This window comes from Hyperolius riggenbachi, chromosome 2 (assembly GCF_040937935.1).
Source record: "Hyperolius riggenbachi isolate aHypRig1 chromosome 2, aHypRig1.pri, whole genome shotgun sequence".
NCBI lineage: Eukaryota > Metazoa > Chordata > Amphibia > Anura > Hyperoliidae > Hyperolius > Hyperolius riggenbachi.
Genome location: NC_090647.1, coordinates 231,113,925 through 231,135,115, shown reverse-complemented (window position 1 = coordinate 231,135,115; position 21,191 = coordinate 231,113,925). Strand labels below are relative to the sequence as shown.

At 42.3% G+C, this 21,191-nt stretch overlaps 1 protein-coding gene across 5 annotated transcripts in view; it reads left to right on the top strand.

Annotated features, from left to right (window-relative positions):
* EDAR (ectodysplasin A receptor) overlaps positions 1-21,191 on the top strand; it is a 205,933-nt gene that overhangs the window by 101,614 nt on the left and 83,128 nt on the right. The window contains exon 1 of one of the 5 annotated variants that reach the window (XM_068268302.1): positions 6,297-6,392. The exons of 2 other annotated variants lie outside the window; for them this stretch is intronic. The gene's annotated coding sequence lies outside the window, so the exon portion shown is untranslated. Of the gene's footprint in view, positions 1-6,296; positions 6,393-6,908; positions 6,992-8,412; positions 8,509-21,191 lie in introns of those variants that run through there. 2 more of the 5 variants (XM_068268300.1, XM_068268299.1) reach the window with 2 other exon arrangements.

The window sequence follows — 21,191 nt, the reverse complement described above, 5'->3', positions numbered from 1 at the left end:
GAGTATTTTCTTGCTTGTTGCTGGTTTAAAGCCATTTTATTGACAATGTGAGAAAATATTACCTAGGAGAAAATTCAGGAGAAAAAATCAATTGCATACAGACCCCTGAGTGTTACTGTATTCACTAAACTGAGCATTAGGGCCGGTTCACACGGGGGCATCTGCTCGATCTTTATTTCTTGACCATGGCCTATTCAAGCTCTATTTCAATTATATAAAAAATGTTCAAACAAATAAACACAACATATAGTGCCAATTGTCTGTGCTTTGGGCCCTCAGATAGGGCCTGTAAAAACGTATACATCACTCAATATACACCACACGCAGCAGTGGGGGACTCACCAAATTGAAGGACTGTAGTGACGAGATCTAGCTGCGCAGAGGACCTTCTTTTTCTGAGTTTTAGCTTCCAGCACACTCACCTCAGACAAATAGAAGCCTCTATACTGTAAAAACATTACAGATTTTTATTTCCATAAAATGTTCCAATAAAACCAGCATACTCATGCCAGTACATGCCAGTACATGCTTGAGCTATACACAGGCTCCCCCCATAGGCTTACGGCTGAGAAGTGTCCTTCCACTCTGCCTTCAAGCTCCGTCCACTCAGAATGCAGTGTCTCTCCGCCACACATGCTAAATCACATTACCATGTCCAGACTGCCCACCTAGTTTTGTCATTAAAGGTGCGTACACACGCACTACGGCCGCCAACGACAGGTCCGTCAGACCCTCCAGGTCTGGCCTTCAGGCAACAGTAGCGCGTGTATACGCAATGTCAGCGGACTGATAAGGCTGTTTCTGAGTGATCCGCCGGGCGGACTCATCAGCAGCTGATAAGTAATGTGTGGCTGGATTATTGTCTTGAAATACAGGTACTCAGATATGGTAAAGAGATTCTTTGGCTAATTTTAGAAAAGAAAAAAGTCCAAATCCTTTTCTTAATAAAAGATTTTCAGTTTTTTTAATGATGCGTGTTTCGATGGGAAAGAAAATTTGTTCCTTGGTTCTCTGTTTTTGTATAGGGTACAGTAAAGTATTAGCTGATAACTCATGGAGATCATTTCTCTGTGAAATGGTTAGTGCTATGCATGTAAATGACATTAAATGACATGAGTTAATAGTGAATGTTGTAAATGGAAAACAAATATGAGGGGGGATATTAAAGTGGAAATAAACCCTGAACTTCCCCTCTGCTCTAAAAGTTTAACCACAGCATGATGACCTTTATAAAAAAAATATGTTTCAAATCAATTCATGGAAAACTGAACTTGGTTTCATTTCTGCAGATGGCACTGAAAGAGTTAAGTGGCAGCCTTAGTGTTTACTATATAGAGAGCTGCCTTGTCAGAGCTTGCCTGCAGTCTATTCACAGTTGTTGATAAGAACTACTTAGGCTCCCTGCACACTGCAAATCCGTTTTCCGATTCCGTTTCCGATTTCCCCTGAATACATTCAACAGAAAAACGGAACAAAAAACGCAGTATGCAGTAAAGATTAAAAATCTGAAATCGGAATCGGAGGAGGTAAAAACCGATTAAAAAACGGAATCGGAATCGGAAATGCATGCAGTGTGCAAGAGGAATTAGACAGGTTTATCTGCCTAAATAAACACGGAACACAGAGATGTATTAGTAACTATATCTTACTAATATTATAAATGCGAAGGTTTGAATGTTTGTTACTCAATCCCGCAACACTGACTGAACGGATTTGAATGAAATTTGGCATTCACATAGTACATTACCTGGAATAACATATAGGATACTTTTTATCCCCATAACCAAAAAATGGGCGGAGACAAATACAAATTTCACTAGGAAAATATAAAATGCAGCCATTCTTGCACTGTTAATGGCACAAGCCTCAAACCTGGTACAGTTTGTCATTGGCTGACTGGGGTTCAAATTCAAAAAAAGGGGGTGGAGCCACAAACAGACAATCAGATTTGTTTCAGTGCAATGCAAATTATTGATGCCAAAGACCTCACAGCTCACAAACTAGGTCATTGAGTAATTGAGTAATTGTGTGTTAGGGTTAGAAAATGTGGGCGGAGCAAACACCAGCCAACTACATACCCGGGCAACACCGGGTCATCAGCTACTGAGAAATAAAGACTTTCCATTGTGTGCTGTGCAAAAGTTTAAGTCCGCTTTAAAACATTCTGCTTATGATATTAATGAAAATGCAGTATTAATAGTTCATTGTAGTGGGTAGCTCTACAACTTACACAGATGATATTTAATCTGTAAACGTTTCTTATGCAGTTAAAACATTTCTAGACATGCCCATCTAAGTCTGTACCAACACTGACTAATTTAGCTGTGAACAATTAGTACTTATTTTAGTAGGTGAGTAGCTGACACAGAATCCTTTATAGCTTGTAATTCCTCTTCCGTCTTGATGACGTTGCATTTTATTATATTCTTGACACCACTACAATTAGCACAATGCACCCAGTTATCCTGGTATTTCAGGTAATCATACAACTAGTTTATTATTCATTCATTCATTTAAGTATTTATATAGTGGCGACATATTACGCAGCACTGTACAAAGTATATTGTCACTAACTGTCCCTCAGGGGGGCTCACAATCTAGTCCCTAGATTGTCCCTAGTTGTTACCTTTTTAATGGGTTAACAGTGTTTAACTGCTAAATTACACTTTTTTTGTTTTTTACTATTTTTATATATGACCAAATGTGCGCACATTTGTTCTTGAATTTGATTATTGTATATTTTGAGGATTAGTGACAAGAATTGACAATATAGCTATGTAGTAGACAAACACTGGTGCAATTGATGGACAGCAGCCAAGCAAAATGTGCCATTGCAGAGTCTGTTTCTGCTGCCCTTAAAAGATCACTTTCGCGAAAATCTTAAAATGTAAAATATATGTTAACACATATAAATAAGAAGTAGGTTTCTTACAGAGTAAAATGAGCCATGACTTTTCTCCTATGTTGCTGCCCCTTGCAGTAAGTAGTAAAAATCTGATAAAATTTGATAAAACTTTGGACTAGCCCATCTCCTCATGGGGGGCTCTCAGGGCTTTCTTTATTTTCAAAAGCACTTAGTGAATGGCAGTTACTACGTCCAACTGCCAAACAAGTGTACAGCGAGCAGGGAGGAAGGCCAGCATCTTTGTATAAATATTTTTCAGGGCGTGTCTTTATAAAGACTAAAGGCCATACTAAGAATTCCCTGTGGATAGATGGTCTAGCCCAAAACTTGTCGGTGGTGTCAGATTTCTACTACTTACTGTAAGTGAAAGCAACATAGGAGGAAAGTAATTTATGGCTCATTTTACTCTGGAAGAAACATAGTTATCATTTGTATTTGTTTCCATGTATTTGAAATTTTAGAATTTTTATGACAGTGGTCCTTTAAGATTAAACTGCTGAGTCGCTCCACTCCATGTCATTGTCTCCCCATCTGTTTCGCAACTCCCCCCATTGTAGCTACAAATCCCCTTACCCTCATGCACAATGCCACTGTCTTCCTTGTCTCCACCACCTCCTTATATCTCCTACCTGTTCATGCACCTCTATTTCTTTAAACCCATCCTATCTGGGTGATCTGAGTGAACTCTTGAGTGAACTCGAATGGCCTAATCTCCATGCTCCCATCCAGTGACTGACTAAGCATTACCTTGTACTCATACTGTGCTGCGTGATCTGGTTTGAATGTATTTCTGTATTGTCTTATTGCTGTATGTCAGAATCAGAATCATTTATTTTGCCAAGTACAAACATGGGTTTGTCCCCGGAATTGGTTTTGGCTCATACAGGTTCTGGAAGGGGTGATGGGGTGGGGATAATGCCCAAAAGCCAAGAGCCGAGGCAGCCATGCTACGGCGCCACCAGTCGCACTTGGCAATCATCTGTCATCTTTAAGGTGACGTGGGGGGAAGGGAAAGAGGGAGGCAAAGGTTCAACAGTGATGACCCAGTTCTTCATGAAAGAAACCTGCGGTGAACACTTAAATATTGTCTTTAACCTTAACTATTGTCCAGTTCTGTGTAATATGTTGGCGCTTTATAAATACAATAAATAAAATAAATAAACAAAGGTTGCAATTTGCATAATTTTTAATTTGTGCAATTTGGAAATGTTTCCAGATATTGGATGAGGTGATATTGGCTCTCCGGCGGCAGCTTGTGTAAGGCTCAGGTAATAGCGTCAGCGTGTGTCTTTCCGGCAGCGGCTTGTGTGAGGCTCAGGCAACAGCATCAGCGTGTTTCTCTCTGGCGGCAGCTTGTGTGAGGCTCAGGCAATAGCGTCAGCGTGTGTCTTTCCGGCAGCGGCTTGTGTGAGGCTCAGGCAACAGCATCAGCGTGTTTCTCTCTGGCGGCAGCTTGTGTGAGGCTCAGGCAATAGCGTCAGCGTGTGTCTCTCCGGCGGCAGCTTCTGTGAAGTTCAGGCAAAAGCGTCAGCCTGTTTCTCTCCAGCGGCAGCTTGTGTGAGGCTCAGGCACCAGCGTCAGCGTGCGTCTCTCTGGCTGCAGCTTGTGTGAGGCTCAGGCAAGAACGTCAGCATGTGTCTCTCCGGCGGCAGCTTGTGTGAAGTTCAGGCAAAAGCGTCAGCGTGTGTCTCTCCAGTGGCAGCTTGTGTGAGGCTCAGGCAATAGCGTCAGCATGTGTCTCTCCGGCGGCAGCTTGTGTGAGGCTCAGGCAAAAGCGTCAGCGTGTGTCTCTCCGGCGGCAGCTTGTGTGAATATCAGGCAAAAGCATCAGCGTGTGTGTCTCCGGCGGCAGCTTGTGTGAGGCTCAGGCAAAAACGTCAGCGTGTGTCTCTCCGGCGGCAGCTTGTGTGAGGCTCAGGCAAAAGCGTCAGCGTGTGTCTTACGGCAGCAGCTTGTGTGAGGCTCAGGCAAAAGCGTCAGCGTGTGTCTTACGGCAGCAGCTTGTGTGAGGCTCAAGTAAAATCGTCAGCGTGTGTCTTACCGGCAGCAGCTTGTGTGAGGCTCAGGCAATAGTATCAGCAAGTGTATCTCTCCAGCGCTGGTTCTCATCAGTCTCTGTCTCATAAGGTGCAGGGAACAACGTTGCTTTCGTGAGGTGCGGGGATGCTACGCCACTACACCGCAGGGTCGGGATTCGTTGGATTCAAATTGTGGAAATTATGTCAGGATTCTTATCCACAAATCTCAAATCTTTCTTAGGATTCGAGGGATTTGTAGATTCATTGGATCCGTCGCCCCACCTCTAATTATGATATTTATTATAATAATATTCCTAACATTTCTATAGCGCTTTTCTCCTGTCTAACTCAAAGCGCTCAAGAGCTGAAGCCACTAAGGGTGCTCTCAAGAGGCGACCTCTGCAGTGTTAGGGAGTCTTGCCCAAGGACTCCTTACTGAATAGGTACTGAACCCAACCAAGATTCAAACCGGTCTCCCATGTCAAAGGCAGAGCCCTTAACCGATACATTATCTAGCCACTTACTTACTAACTGCCCCTTATACAATTGTATTTTGCCTCAACAGGAACTCAGAATAGGCAGTTATTTTGCCTTAGAAATAAAATGAGGGCCGAATTAGGGTTTGGAAGCAGTAGTAGAGCTTTATTGGAGATTTCTCAATTTAGTGGTGCTCTGGGACCCCTGACCTCCCCCCTAAAATCCCCAGCTAGCCTAACCTCAAAAGACCCAGCACCCGTGCCACCTAGGCTTTCTATCTCTAACCTCTCCTGACCTTAGTAACCTCCTGACAGGACAATGCTTATCAATTGGCATGGAACTTTCCAATAAATTCAGTTTTGGGTGCTTCAGGCACCCAGTGCCTAAATGAATTGCTTCACCCACTGGAGTCTTTCCAGTCTGACTCCAACTGAAGTTTAGAAAAATTATACAGCTAAAGAATAGGACAAAGAAGTAGCTTCAGGCTGGTAAAAGTTCCCCGTCAGATCAGTTTCGTAGTGGAAATTCAAGTTATTAAAATACATATTTGTGGCTGGATCATAAAACTACATTTATCTTTAAGTTGGATATGTAGAAGTTTATAACTAGAAGTGTTTAGATGTTTTTTCATTCCCAAACGTATCTTCTTGCTGTTATCTTTTCAACTGCAATTTTTGCACTGTGAAAATCTGTCCCCTTCTTTAGTATTTGGCTTTTCTTGTGACACACAGCTTCTGGTCCTTGTCACTTTGTATATCCTACATGAACTTCCTGTGGCTGTTTGACCTTAATGCTGGGAAATATTTGGTTTGACATGCAGGAACATGTGGACAGTGGCAATAACGGAATATAAATGGACTGGTCCAAGCTCATTATTTGCATTCAGTGTGATAAACCGCTAAGGCTTAGGACTGTCACTATGTCATTCACCTCACTGTTTAACATCACCAGTAGTATCTACTACTCAGATGCTCTTCTCCATGCAGTGTTGTGTGAGTATCCATGATATGCATTATTTAACATTCATTACAAGTTAGTGCATTTGTTGTTTTCTTTTCTATTGCTTTTCTTTTCAGTATCTGTTATTGATCAGTTTGTGTTTTCCCCACATTGCTTTTTCTTTGTGTTTAAAAATTCAGAAGAAGCAGCAGACGATCAAACCATTTCTCTGCTGCTTTGAGGATGATTACTGAAGAAAAAACCTAGCCTTTATATGTAAAGCAATGTAGTCTGCACATTAAACCTCTGCAGGTAGTAATGATTTTGCCACCACGCCAGCTTCTCACCCTGGGGTAATAGTTACCAGCCCTGTAAGACATTAAGGACATATGGTTTCCTAAACACTAGACTAATTGCAGGTTCTATTAGTTAAGTAACTGTTTCTCAAAGACCTTTGTGTGTTTCATTGCTAACTTTTTATGTGGGTGGAAAGGAGGCAGGGCTGCCAGATCCCTCACCTCACCAGTCAGCTAAGAGGATAAAAGGAAATAAAAAAGTCTTCAGACCCCCAAAAAACCTTTCCCTTGCCTGGATAAATGCCTGTAGCTGACGACTACCCTGGATCTTTGCCTTCTTTCTGTAAACTGTCTGTGTGAGTATGATGACTGGTAGATTTTAGCCATTTTTGCTTGTATTTGGGTTATTTTGGTTCTGCACATGGCATATGCAGAATTCATTACATCTGTATATTTCCATGTAAATATAAATATCTTGAACTTATTTATTAACACTTCACAAATGCATAAATGAAAATGATGATAGGCAGTGACCCATGGCAACCAATCAGATGTTACCTTCTATCAAATGAGAATAGATAGATAAGTGAAAGGTGATTGCTGATTGGCTACCGTGGCATTTTCTTCGTATTACCATCAGCCTCTTGAATGATCTCGAAGTAGAAAAAATCTGCAGTTACTTAGCTATAGCACTTTCTATAACAATCTAATTGGAATGTAACTGATGTATAATTATAATGTAAATAAAACGTATGTATATGTGTCTGACTGATAGGAGAGTGTAGGAAGGCAGACGCCACAAAGAATGACTTGGCAAGCAGGATTGTGTTCTTGAATAAGAAGGAGAGCGATAATTCATCTTCTTATTGCTGGGAGCATTTATTCTTCAGTTACACAGCGAGATGATTTACATTTATGAAGTTAGTATGCCAACTTACATAAGCACAATGCTGTAAATACACTGCTACTGGTATGGATTCGCATTTATTCCTCAAGTACATTATGATGATCTACTGTACAGTAGCAGAATTCTTCTATAAAGTAAAAGTAAACCCTCTTACCTATTGAAGACCCATAGTGCCCAATGGAAGTAAAGCTTGTTGGGAGGGGAGAACTGTAGATGTGGATATAGCAATGTACTGTGAAGAACAGTAAAGTTTCACAGGAATCAGTTTGAAGACTTTGAACTCCACTGAAGAGGAGTTATTTTTGTATGTATAAATATTCCCAAATTAAAAAGCAGGAGGACTCATTGCCCGCTGGCAAGACGTTTTGTCACCATCCTTCAGTTTGTGGAAGTTGCCTTGGAGTCCTAATGACTTTAGCAGGCACCAGCATATCAGTCTTAGGCGGTGAAGAAATTGATGCTTGAGTAGTAGAGGACACCAGAAAGTGAGTCCCATTTAGCTATTGCCTACAACTAGGCATCAATTAGAAGCGCAAGTGTTAAGGGATAGGTCAGGGACAAGTTAGTTGGGGGGGGGGGGGGGGGTTAATATTAGGCTTCAAGAAGAACTTAATGTTGGGTGGAAGTTAGACATTAGTAATGGGTTTTAAAACTCAGTCACTGTTGGTTGGAGGTTAGGGGTTTACTTTAAGAATGGGTTAATGCTAGGGAATATTAGCATTATGCTTCAAGAAAAGGTTAATACTAAGGGTGTGGTTAGGGTACTAGGGGTGTGGTTAGGGCTAGGTGCTGGGAATAGACTAACATGGGGGGGCAGGGCATGTGTTGCTGTTGCTTGGCTCAGCATAATTGCTCTTTGGAAAATGCAAAGGGGCAGGGCACAGACTCAGCTCTCTGAGAAGACACCAGCCTACAGCTCCAGTGTCTATGCTGCAAGAAGTAGCTGTTAGAGGGACTTCTGACCAGGTAATTCACAATTAATTTAGTTAACATCATCTGATTAAGGAGCATTTGCACAGAAAAACACAATCTCACATTGGGTGCCTACACAAGACTAAAATCATTTGTGCCTGTGGCTGGACTTACAACTCAAGCTGACAAGTATGATGGCCTGGGTATGGGACATGTAATACTTTAATTTATACTCACCTCATCAACTATTCAGAGAGCTGCTCTTTTAAAACCTTGGATCAAGCCCTTCTGCACTACTTCTGGTACATTTCAGGGTTAGAGTGCTGCTCTGGAGTGGCCTCCAGGCTTCCATGGAGGGGTCCACAACTTGTTTCTGCACACAGCAGAGGTCTGACAGAAGAATGTTCTGGTATCCAGTATTCTAAAAAGAACAGCATTTATGGTAGCCATGGAAACCATAAATATAAATTATGGCTTTATACCTACAGTGCCATGCAACATGCTGGCGCTATATAAATCCAAAATAATAATAATTATACCTACTCCCAATTCCAGCGATTCTATGACACCTCCCGTTGTTGACTTTGTGAACCTGAGGATTTGATAAACACTTTAGGATTACTTTGTGAAATACTAAACCATGAAAACTACATTTATTTCTGTGGGATCTCGGCTTTTAGAAAAATTAGCTATGGGGAATGTTAATGTTGAGATCTGTTCTGTTTGTTCTGTTGACACAAGTGGAATGCAAGTAAAAGCCAACTTGGCTCCCTAGTGTAAGCTGAACATGATCATGGCAGTGAAAAGGGTTTAATACCTTTCTATACACTTCCACACGGAGGCATGGATAATGAAATGTCCTGTGTCCAAATTGACAATCGACATGCATTGAATAGACACTACTGGCTAACACCCAAATCATATATTATAATGTGTCCTAATATTCATACAAGTAAGTAAGAGTAAGTACCATGCTTCAACAGCATGCAGTGATATTATTTCTATGTAGAATGAACACCTCAGGAGACAGCCAGTATTCTTCAAAGCACTTGAGAGAAATATTCCCAATGCCACTCCCTTGCCAAGTCAATTTACCTATATTGTGCTTCCTCTGATCTTTGTCATTCCTGACATCTGTGTGAAACAATCTAGAAAACTTAACCTAAGGCATAAGGGAGGATGCATATGCTTAACTTGCACACATTCTTCCCCAGCAGTTGCAAGGTCGGTAGCCCTGGACTTTATTAGACTGAATTCTGACAATCTTGCAATCTTTTAAGCCCAAAGCAACAAGTAGAACTCATTTGTTTTTATTACTTGCTGTTTTGTATTCAGAGTTCTTATTTGTTTTGGGATTATGTTGGATCTGTGGTTGTTAAAGGTTGTACTGCTTTATGCCACACACAAAAAAAACCTTTGCTCATATTATTTTTTACACTCTGTACAAGTAAAGTACTTCAGTTTAGTGCATCCCTCATCAGTGATCATGAGAGTGACAATTGCCTGGTACACACATCCAATTTTCATTGGCCAATCACTCATCAATGTTACACTTGGAAGTAGTATGAAAGCTTACCTACACAAACTGTTCATAGTATTCACAGTCTATTGGCCCTTATACTACATGGAAGTGGTAAAATGAGTCAGTCATTGGCCAATCAAAACTGAATGTGTGTACACACCCTTAAAGGGAACCAGAGACGAAGCACCCTCATGTATTTTACCATATATATCAGTTGGAACATTAGAGAAAACACCTATATTGCTTTCTGTTTCATTCTGCACTGCCCAGCTTGTTTTTTTATCAGCCCTGATAAAATCCCCGACTGAGCATTCAGTCTGGCTTTGCTCAGGAATATTTATAGCTCAGTCTGTGTTCTCTCATGTCTTTTCAAGTCCAAGGCTGCCCCCTGCTGGCTCTGCTCAGGAATCATTATAGCTGAGTCATTATAGCAAAGCCAGACTGAATGCTCAGTCGGGAATTTTATCGGGTCTGATAAGAAACAAGCTGTGCAGTGCAGAATGGAACAGCAAGCATGGTAAGTGTTTTCTCTAATGTTCCCACTGATCTATATGATAAAATACATGAGGGTGCTTCGTCTCTGGTTCACTTTAAGTATAAGAAATTTCTCCATTGTTTTTCATGGGTATGTTATGTGCACATATTCAATTCTGAATGACCAATGACTGCCCAATGTTACTACTTCCATGTAGTATGAAAGCTTACTTACACATTGTGTTCATAGTATTCAAAATCTGTTGGCCCTCATGCTACTTGGAAGTGGTAAAATTGGTAAATTATTGGCAAATTATTATTACATGTGTGTGTGTGTATGCACCATGAAGCCTGGTACACAATTTGAATTATGATTGGCCAATCCCTGACCAATTTTACCACCTCCATGAGTTTACCTACACAGTCTGCTTATAGTTTTCTATATCAGTTGACCATAATACTACATGGAGGTGGTATATTTGGTCAGTGATTTGCCAGTCGTAATTGAAAGTGTATACCAGTGTTAAAGAGGAGCTGTCAGCAATTCTATCTCAGAAAAAAACACATATATAATTAGATAAATACTTGCTCTACTTACATAACATATGTATTGCACTGTTTGATTTGAGTGATTTCTCTATAGTAAAAAAAAGAGAAAATCCTTCTTAGGATTCTCCATCTCAACTGTGTCTATTTTTAAGCCAATCCTGATGTAATGTCCTCCCTTAATCTCTTCTGCCTGATTGTGTATGCATTGCCCGCCCTCCTTCCAGTCTTCAGGCACTCCCACCCAGCTCTGCAATATAAAGTGCATTGTCTCAGCATAAGAAATATTGGCCAATCAAAGAGGAACAGAGGTGTGGGAGGGGAAAACAGGAGGGGAAGAGGCTTCAGCCAATCAGGCTGCATTAAGTCTGAGGGGAAAGTAAAGAACAAAAAAAGACAACCCAGCATGCCCTGCAACTTCCTTTGTGCAGCAGATGTACCAAATAAGAGCCACAGAAACTGGGGAATGTTGTTTTATGGATAAGAAAACTAAAAGTCATTTTAACTTTTGGATTTTCTGGTAACAACCTTATTACTTGTTTACCACATAAAAATAAAGAATTGATTTTTTATTTTATGCCTGACAGTTACACTTTAATGCCTGGTACCCACTTTCAATTATGATTGGCCAATCACTGACCAATGATCTGATCATAGTATTCAATATCTGTTGACCCTCATACTACATGGAGGTGGTAAAATTGATCAGTGATTGGCCAATCATAATTGAAAGTGTGTACCAGGCTTAAAGCCTGGTTCATCTAATTTTGATTGGCCAATATGGCCAGATTTACCACCTCCGCATAGTATGAGAGCTAACCTACACAATCTGTTCATATTATTCACAATCTGTGGTCCCTCATACTACATGAAGGGGGTAAATTGGCCAGTCATTGGCCAATCAAAATTGTATGTGTATACCAGGCTTTAAGATGTGTACACACATACAATGTTGATTGGCTAATGGTTGGCCAATTTTACCACTTCCATGTAGCATGAGAGATTACCTAAACAATATGTTCATAATCTTCAAAATCTGTTAAGCCTGGTACATACTTTAAATTATGATTGGCCAATCACTTACACATTTTACTACCTACATGCAGTATGAGGCGTTACCTACACAATCTGCTCAATATCTGTTGATCTTCATACTACATGGAGGTAATAAAATTGGTCAGTGATTGGCCAATCATAATTGAAAGTGTGTACCAGGCTTTAATCATCATACTACATGGAAGTGTTAAAATTTAAAAGTTAAAACATTAGCCAATTAATTTTGGATGTGTGTACCTAAAGGCTACCCCCATTGATTGTGCAACCTTTGTGCAATCTCTCCACTATTTATAGATTTTTGGCCCAAACAATCAATTCAAAGAGGAATCGATTCTATCCATACACTGCAGAACCATTTTCAATAGATTCCAGTAGTTATTCTATTGAAATATCAACTGAACTGCAGCACTGTTAAATGCAGTGAACTGCTACAAGCCACTAATCGACTGCCACCCCAATCAACTGTAATTTTTTTATCTGGCCCAATTAATACTTGTAGACCAAAATTTTGTGGAAATCAATCAGGCATTTTTGTGATTCAATCACAGTGATCAAATCTCCTGGGAATCAAATGGGAAAATCAATGTGTGTATGGCCTGCTTAATTCAGATCAGATTTGATCTAGTTGTCCCTCGCCAACCAGACTGCAGATCTAACCATCCAGGCTAAGCTGAAGGTATCAGTCATGCTAGCCATTGCTGCTTTGCATTGAGAAAAACCCTTGGAAATGGGGTGAGCTTCTTACATGATTTATATGACTGCTGTCTGAAGCTGTTCCACATCCAACAATCTGGCATCCCTGGGCTTACCCATAAATCTTATTATATCTCTCTGATATACACACGTTGAAGTCCTTCAAGAAGAACTCTGCTGCCATAAAGGAAACCTTGGACAATATAGTTCAGCCTATTTTCACCCTAGACCACATAAGGAAAAGCATATAAAATATATAAATGGAATCTTCCAGCCAGTTCCTTTAAGTTAGTTTAAAATGAATGTTTTAAAAATCTGGATTTATTTGAAATATACATGGAATAGTGGTCCAATCTGACATAAAATCGATCACTCTCCAATTGATGTATATATTAAATATATATTAAACTTCTCAATTTCAATCAGATTTCAGCAGAAATCTTAATGATCAAATTAACCACTAACCCTTCTAGCATTGTAATGCTGATTGCATCAATCGCCCTCTGCATACTACTGCCAATTCCTGATTGAAAATTTTCCACCACTTCCGATCATTGTTATTCAATGGCTGACATTGATTGGAAGTTTATATATCAGATATGCTAGGGTCAACACTGTAGATCACTGGCAGATTCAATCAGTGATCAAATCTGCTGGAAATATTGACTTAAGGTGGCCACTAATGACCCAATCTTTTTCATCCAATTTTTCCAAATCTATGTAGTATAAAGGTAAATTGAGTGAATATATTGAATGGATAATATATGGAGTGCCCTTATATTACATAGAAATGGTAAGATTGGATGAAAAACATTGGATAATTAGTGGCCACCTTAACCTTCCTGGCGGTAAGCCCGAGCTGAGCTCGTGCTATGCCGCCGGAAGGCACTGCTCAGGCCCCGCTGGGCCGATTTGCATACATTTTTTTTTGCTACACGCAGCTAGCACTTTGCTAGCTGCGTGTGCAATCTGATCGCCGCCGCTACCCACCGATCCGTCGCGCCACAGCCGCCCCCTCCCCAGACCCCGTGTGCTGCCTGGCCAATCAGTGCGAGGCACCGCTGTGGGGTGCATCGGAGTCACATGACATCATCCCGCCCGTCGCCATGGCGATGGGGGAAGCCCTCCAGGAGATCCCGTTCTTTGAATGGGATCTCCGATCGCCGGAGGTGATTGGAGGAGCTGGTTGGATGCCGCTGAGCAGCGGCTAATATGTAGCGAGACCTTGTCTCGCTACATGAAAAAAAGAAAAAAAAAAGGCTTTGCTGCCCCCTGGCGGATTTTAATAAACCGCCAGGAGGGTTAAGTCACCTGAAGTCACCCCAATTTCAAATTTCCAGCTCTTTTTTTCCAGCTTGTTTATGTTAAAGGGAACATAAAGTGGAATTAAAGAGGAACTTTAGGGGAAAAAAATCAATACATTGCAAAGTGAGAAGTTAAAAAATAAAAGCGAGATCAAGAAATCACTGATGTTCACCATGCAATTTGTTCATGTTGTTTGATCCACAATGAGCATGCACGTCATCATCTTTACTGCTGGCAGACATGGAAAAAAAAACTAGGCAGCACCAACTGCAATTATTTATAACCACACCCACAAACATTGTGATAGGGTAAAAGGTATTTTTTTTATAGATATACATATGCACAGAGGGATATACTGGTTGCTTGGCAAGTGGAAACGGCTGTTATCTCCCACAATGCAATAAGGTTCACAGACAGGAAACTCCTGAATTCACACTGTGGGAGGGCTTTCACCACAATATCAGCCATACAGACTCCCCTGATGATCTATTTGAGAAAAGGTAAATCTCTCTCATGGGAAAGGGGGCATCAGCTACTGATTGGGATAAACTGACCACCTCTAAACTGCAACAATAGTAAATAGGGGCACAGCCAGCTCTTTTCACATCTAAAGGTGCCCATTAAAGAGGAGCTGTTCGGTATAAGGTCTCAGAGAAAATAAACACATATATCAGTAGCTAAAGATTGGCTGTACTTACATTACATATGCATTTCACTGTCCACGTTTGGATTTCACAGAATTTGTATATAGTATATGCAGAGATAGATGCTCCTGACAGCTCATGGCAGGCTCCATGTTTTTCTGTCAAATGTGTCGTCATGTCCTGCCTGCTTCCTGATCACAGAAAAGCTCGTACTGAATAACACAGTGTGCAGTGAATATTAATGAGCCATGTGGCTAGGAACAATAGCTGACTCCTGCAGTGTACTCTGCCCAGAGATTTATCAGTGCTACGCGCTGGACTGATTACAAGCTGCTGTAACGTCTCATTAGCAGCCGAGGGGAGGGCCCCAGAATGCTTTGCAGTATAGTATGCGGCTTGCGTCCTCTTGGGTCTAACAGCTTTGCTGATAAGCACAGATCAAAGGTAAGAGAGATTTTTATCTTCACTAATGCCTTTTTGGCTTCTTTCTAAACTGTTTAACACAGGAGAATAGAGGTTTAAATTAGCTTCTGCAGCCTGACAGTTACTCTTTAACAGTACTACAATATTTTTTCACAAATACAGTCATTCGATCAGATTTTTACTTCCTAATTGTACAGAAAATCACACAGCATGTGGAGAAGATCGACATAAATAAAAATCGTATCTGAAGAGAGAAAAAATGCCACAATTGCCTGGTTTATGCAAAATCATTACCTCACATTACTTTTGATCCTATGTATCTAATTGAATGATAACATCTGATGGAAATATTGTATCATTAATGGGCACCTTTATGGTGGCATCCACTAAACTAGAAAGTGAAAGTCACTATATGCAATAAACAGTCTTTAGAACTCCAAGAGCATTATTTACACTGAATCTATTATTAGATGCACATCAGATGTGATCTAAGCATAGCCAAGAAGGCAATATATTACTCATTTTTATATGCATGTAGCAGATTACAGATATGTAAGATACCCAATGATAGGTTGTTCAGAGGGCAGGGACAGAGTGGGAGAAGCTGGAAGTAGGCATATCTTGAACAAACAGCACCCTGTCTTATGGACTTTTTGTTTTGAGAGATTGCTATGGTCTCTAACATCAAACAATCTGCCTTCTATGTGTTTTCCCCTTTCCCTCTCCATGGGACAGCATACCCAGCTCAGCCTAGTCAAACATGCATGCCTGTCAGAGGCTATTGTGTCAACTGTCAACCAAAATAATCATAATTGATCACTTTGGGCAACAAAGTACAATGTCTGCATAGCCCTTAATCCAGTACTTGGCTAGACTAGCCCATTTAAGAAGAAAGGACAATTATCTCACTGGTGTGGGGGCAGTAGAATACCAGCCAAATGTCCATTACAGGTACAAGTCAAAGCTCATATATCCAAATTACATTCTGATACCCCACACAAAAAATGTCTCTCAGTGTTACTTTAATATATAGGTTGAGTACATATGTGACAATAAGCTGTTGAGCAGAACTGAGGAGAGCCTTATCAGATCGTTGGAAGTCTGCCGGTACAAAGAAAGGGTTTTTTTCTGCTCCTAGACGCGTGGGATGAGCACAGCCCTGAAGTCATACTGATGCACACCTGTTATTAACCTAATGCCCCGGAGGTCTCCTTTTCACACCACAACTTCCTGCTTCACATACAGTCCAAAGATGAAGAACATGTACTGTACAACACCACAGCGTCACAGATACTCAGTCATTCATAAAAATGGCACGGGAGTTGGATGCTTCTAGCTCTAGCATGTTCTCTCCTAAACAACTAGTCACTGCTTGGAGTAAAAAGTCTCCCAGAAATGCCCTCGATGGTTACAGACAGCCTAATCCAATACAGTAGCATAGCACTTTAGACCTTAACCAAAAGCTGCGTGATCAGAGAACTGTATATGATTGATAAAGTGTTTTTAGAGAAGAACTCCAATCTAATATAACAGCATAATATTGTTTTCAAATAGAACCAAGGGGATGTGGAAATCATTAAATATAATCACTGAAAAAGGAACTGTATTGAAAATAATGTATTTAATAATTTTTTACAATAGTACTTTATAAAAATATTAAGTCAATGTTTGCCCATTGAAAGATCTTTCCTCACCTTTTCCTCTCTCTGATTTACATTTTGAAATTCATCAGGGGAGGGGGGTCATCTTTAGTGCTGTCAGGTGCAGCTCTGCCTAATGTTTGTACTCTCATGGTTCTGAAACCAGTAGAAAAAATGCCTGGTCTCCCAGAATGCTCTGGGAAGTGAATTTTGCATAGCTAAACAGCCTAGGCTGTGAGATCACTGGGATGGTGGGGCTACATACCAATATACAGCAATATATTGCTATAGGAAGTGTTTCTGATGCGTGCTGAAACCAGTATATTTAACCACTTGCCGACCGCCCACAGCCCATGGGCGGCGGCAAAGTGGATGCCTTAAGGACCGCAATACGCCTTAGGGCGTTGCGTCCTTTTCCTATGCCGGGGGAGCGATCGCGTCATTGATGACGCGCGCTTCCCCCGGCAACTGGCTCCGCCCACCCGCCGTAACATCCCATCGGCCATACGGAAGCGCCGGCGGGATGTTAACCCCGCGATCGCCGCTACAAAGTGTATAATACACTTTGTAATGTATACAAAGTGTATTATACAGGCTGCCTCCTGCCCTGGTGGTCCCAGTGTCGGAGGGACCACCAGGGCAGGCTGCAGCCACCCTAGTCTGCACCCAAACACACTGATCTGCCCCCCCCCCGCCCACTGATCGCCCACAGCACCCCTCAGACTCCCCCCTGCCCACCCCCCAGACCCCTGTTTGCACCCAATCACCCCCCTAATAACCCATCAATCACTCCCTGTCACTATCTATCAACGCTATTTTTTTTTTATCTCCCCCCCTGCCCCCTGCCCCCTCCTGATCACCCCCTCACCCCTCAGATTCTCCCCAGGAGCCCCCCCAGACCCCCCCCCCTGTGTACTGTATGCATGTATCCCCCCTGATAACCTGTCAATCACCTGTCAATCACCTATCAATCACCCATCAATCACCCCCTGTCACTGCCACCCAACAATCAGCCCCTAACCTGCCCCTTGCGGGCAATCTGATCACCCACCCACACCAATAGATCGCCCGCAGATCCGACATCAGATCACCTCCCAAATCCATTGTTTACATCTATTCTCTCCTCTAAACACCCACTAATTACCCATCAATCACCCATCAATCACCCCCTATCACCACCTGTCACTTTTACCTATCAGATCAGACCCTAATCTGCCCCTTGCGGGCACCCAATCACCCGCCAACACGCTCAGATTGCCCTCTGACCCCCCCTTATCAATTCGCCAGTGCATTAATTACATCTGTTCTTCCCTGTAATAACCCACTGATCACCTGTCAATCACCTGCCAATCACTTATCACCCATCAATCACCCCCTGTCACCCCCTGTCACTGCCACCCATCAATCAGCCACTAACCTGCCCCTTGCGGGCAATCTGATCACCCACCCACACCAATAGATCGCCCGCAGATCCGACATCAGATCACCTCCCAAATCCATTGTTTACATCTATTCTCTCCTCTAAACACCCACTAATTACCCATCAATCACCCCCTATCACCACCTGTCACTGTTACCTATCAGATCAGACCCTAATCTGCCCCTTGCGGGCACCCAATCACCCGCCCACACGCTCAGATTGCCCTCAGACCCCCCCTCCCCCCCTTATCAATTCACCAGTGCATTAATTACATCTGGTCTTCCCTGTAATAATCCACTGATCACCTGTCAATCACCTGCCAATCACCTATCACCCATCAATCACCCCCTGTCACCCCCTGTCACTGCCACCCATCAATCAGCCCCTAACCTGCCCCTTGCGGGCAATTTGATCACCCACCCACACCAATAGATCGCCTGCAGATCCGACATCAGATCACCTCCCAAATCCATTGTTTACATCTATTCTCTCCTCTAAACACCCACTAATTACCCATCAATCACCCCCTATCACCACCTGTCACTTTTACCTATCAGATCAGACCCTAATCTGCCCCTTGCGGGCACCCAATCACCCGCCAACACGCTCAGATTGCCCTCTGACCCCCCCTTATCAATTCGCCAGTGCATTAATTACATCTGTTCTTCCCTGTAATAACCCACTGATCACCTGTCAATCACCTGCCAATCACCTATCACCCATCAATCACCCCCTGTCACCCCCTGTCACTGCCACCCATCAATCAGCCCCTAACCTGCCCCTTGCGGGCAATCTGATCACCCACCCACACCATCCGATCGCCTGCAGACCCGCAGTCAGATCACCTCCCAAGTGCATTGCATCTGTTCTCTCCTCTAAACACCCACTAATTACCCATCAATCACCCCCTGTCACTGCTACCCATCAGATTAGACCCCCATCTGCCCCTAGGGCACCCAATCACCCGCCCACACCCTGAGACCCCAGCCCTGATCACCTCGCCATTGCATTACTTGCATCTATTCCCCCCACTAATCACACCTTGAGACACCCATCAATCACCTCCTGTCACTACCTGTCACCCCCTAGCACACCTACCCATCAGATCAGGCCCTAATTTGCCCCGTGTGGGCTCCTGATCACTCGGCCAAACCCTCAGATCCCCCTCAGACCCCCTTCTGATCACCTCCCCAGTGCATTGAGTGCATCTATTTTCCCCTCTAATCACCCCCTGAGACACCCATCAATCACCTCCTGTCATCCCCCTAGCACTCCTATCCATCAGATCAGGCCCAATACAACCTGTCATCTAAAAGGCCACCCTGCTTATGACCAGTTCCACAAAATTCGGCCCCTCATAGACCACCTGTCATCAAAATTTGCAGATGCTTATACCCCTGAACAGTCATTTTGAGACATTTGGTTTCGAGACTACTCACTCATTGTTTTGGGCCCGTAAAATGCCAGGGCGGTATAGGAACCCCACAAGTGACCCCATTTTAGAAAAAAGACACCCCAAGGTATTCTGTTAGGTGTATGACGAGTTCATAGAAGATTTTATTTTTTGTCAAAAGTTAGCGGAAATTGATTTTTATTGGGTTTTTTTCACAAAGTGTCATTTTTCACTAACTTGTGACTAAAAATAAATTCTTCGATGACCTCGCCATACACCTAATGGAATACCTTGGGGTGTCTTCTTTCTAAAATGGGGTCACTTGTGGGGTTCCTATACTGCCCTGGCATTTTAGGGGCCCTAAACCGTGAGGAGTAGTCTAGAAAACAAATGCCTCAAAATGACCTGTGAATAGGACGTTGGGCCCCTTAGCGCACCTAGGCTGCAAAAAAAGTGTCACACATGTGGTATCGCCGTACTCAGGAGAAGTAGTATAATGTGTTTTGGGGTGTATTTTTACACATACCCATGCTGGGTGGGAGAAATCTCTCTGTAAATGGACAATTGTGTGTAAAAAAAATCAAACAATTGTCATGTACAGAGATATTTCTACCACCCAGCATGGGTATGTGTAAAAATACACCACAAAACACATTATACTACTTCTCCTGAGTACGGCGGTACCACATGTGTGGCACTTTTTTACACCCTAAGTGCGCTAAGGGGCCCAAAGTCCAATGAGTACCTTTAGGATTTCACAGGTCATTTTGCGACATTTAGTTTCAAGACTACTCCTCGCGGTTTAGGGCCCCTAAAATGCCAGGGCAGTATAGGAACCCCACAAATGACCCCATTCTAGAAAGGAGACACCCAAAGGTATTCCGCTAGGAGTATGGTGAGTTCATAGAAGATTTTATTTTTTGTCACAAGTTAGCGGAATATGACACTTTGTGAAGAAAAACAATTCAAATCAATTTCCGCTAACTTGTGGCAAAAAATAAAATCTTCTATGAACTCACCATACTCCTAGCGGAATACCTTGGGGTGTCTTCTTTGTAAAATGGGGTCATTAGTGGGGTTCCTATACTGCCCTGGCATTTTAGGGGCCCTAAACCGTGAGGAGTAGTCTTGAAACAAAAATGACCTGTGAAATCCTAAAGGTACTCATTGGACTTTGGGCCCTTTAGCGCAGTTAGGGTGCAAAAAAGTGCCACACATGTGGTATTGCCGTACTCAGGAGAAGTAGTATAATGTGTTTTGGGGTGTATTTTTACACATACCCATGCTGGGTGGGAGAAATACCTCTGTAAATGACAATCTTTTGATTTTTTTACACACAATTGTCCATTTACAGAGTTATTTCTCCCACCCAGCATGGGTATGTGTAAAAATACACCCCAAAACACATTGTACTACTTCTCCCGAGTACGGCGATACCACATGTGTGGCACTTTTTTGCACCCTAACTGCGCTAAAGGGCCCAAAGTCCAATGAGTACCTTTAGGATTTCACAGGTCATTTTGAGAAATTTCGTTTCAAGACTACTCCTCACGGTTTAGGGCCCCTTAAATGCCAGGGCAGTATAGGAACCCCACAAATGACCCCATTTTAGAAAGAAGAC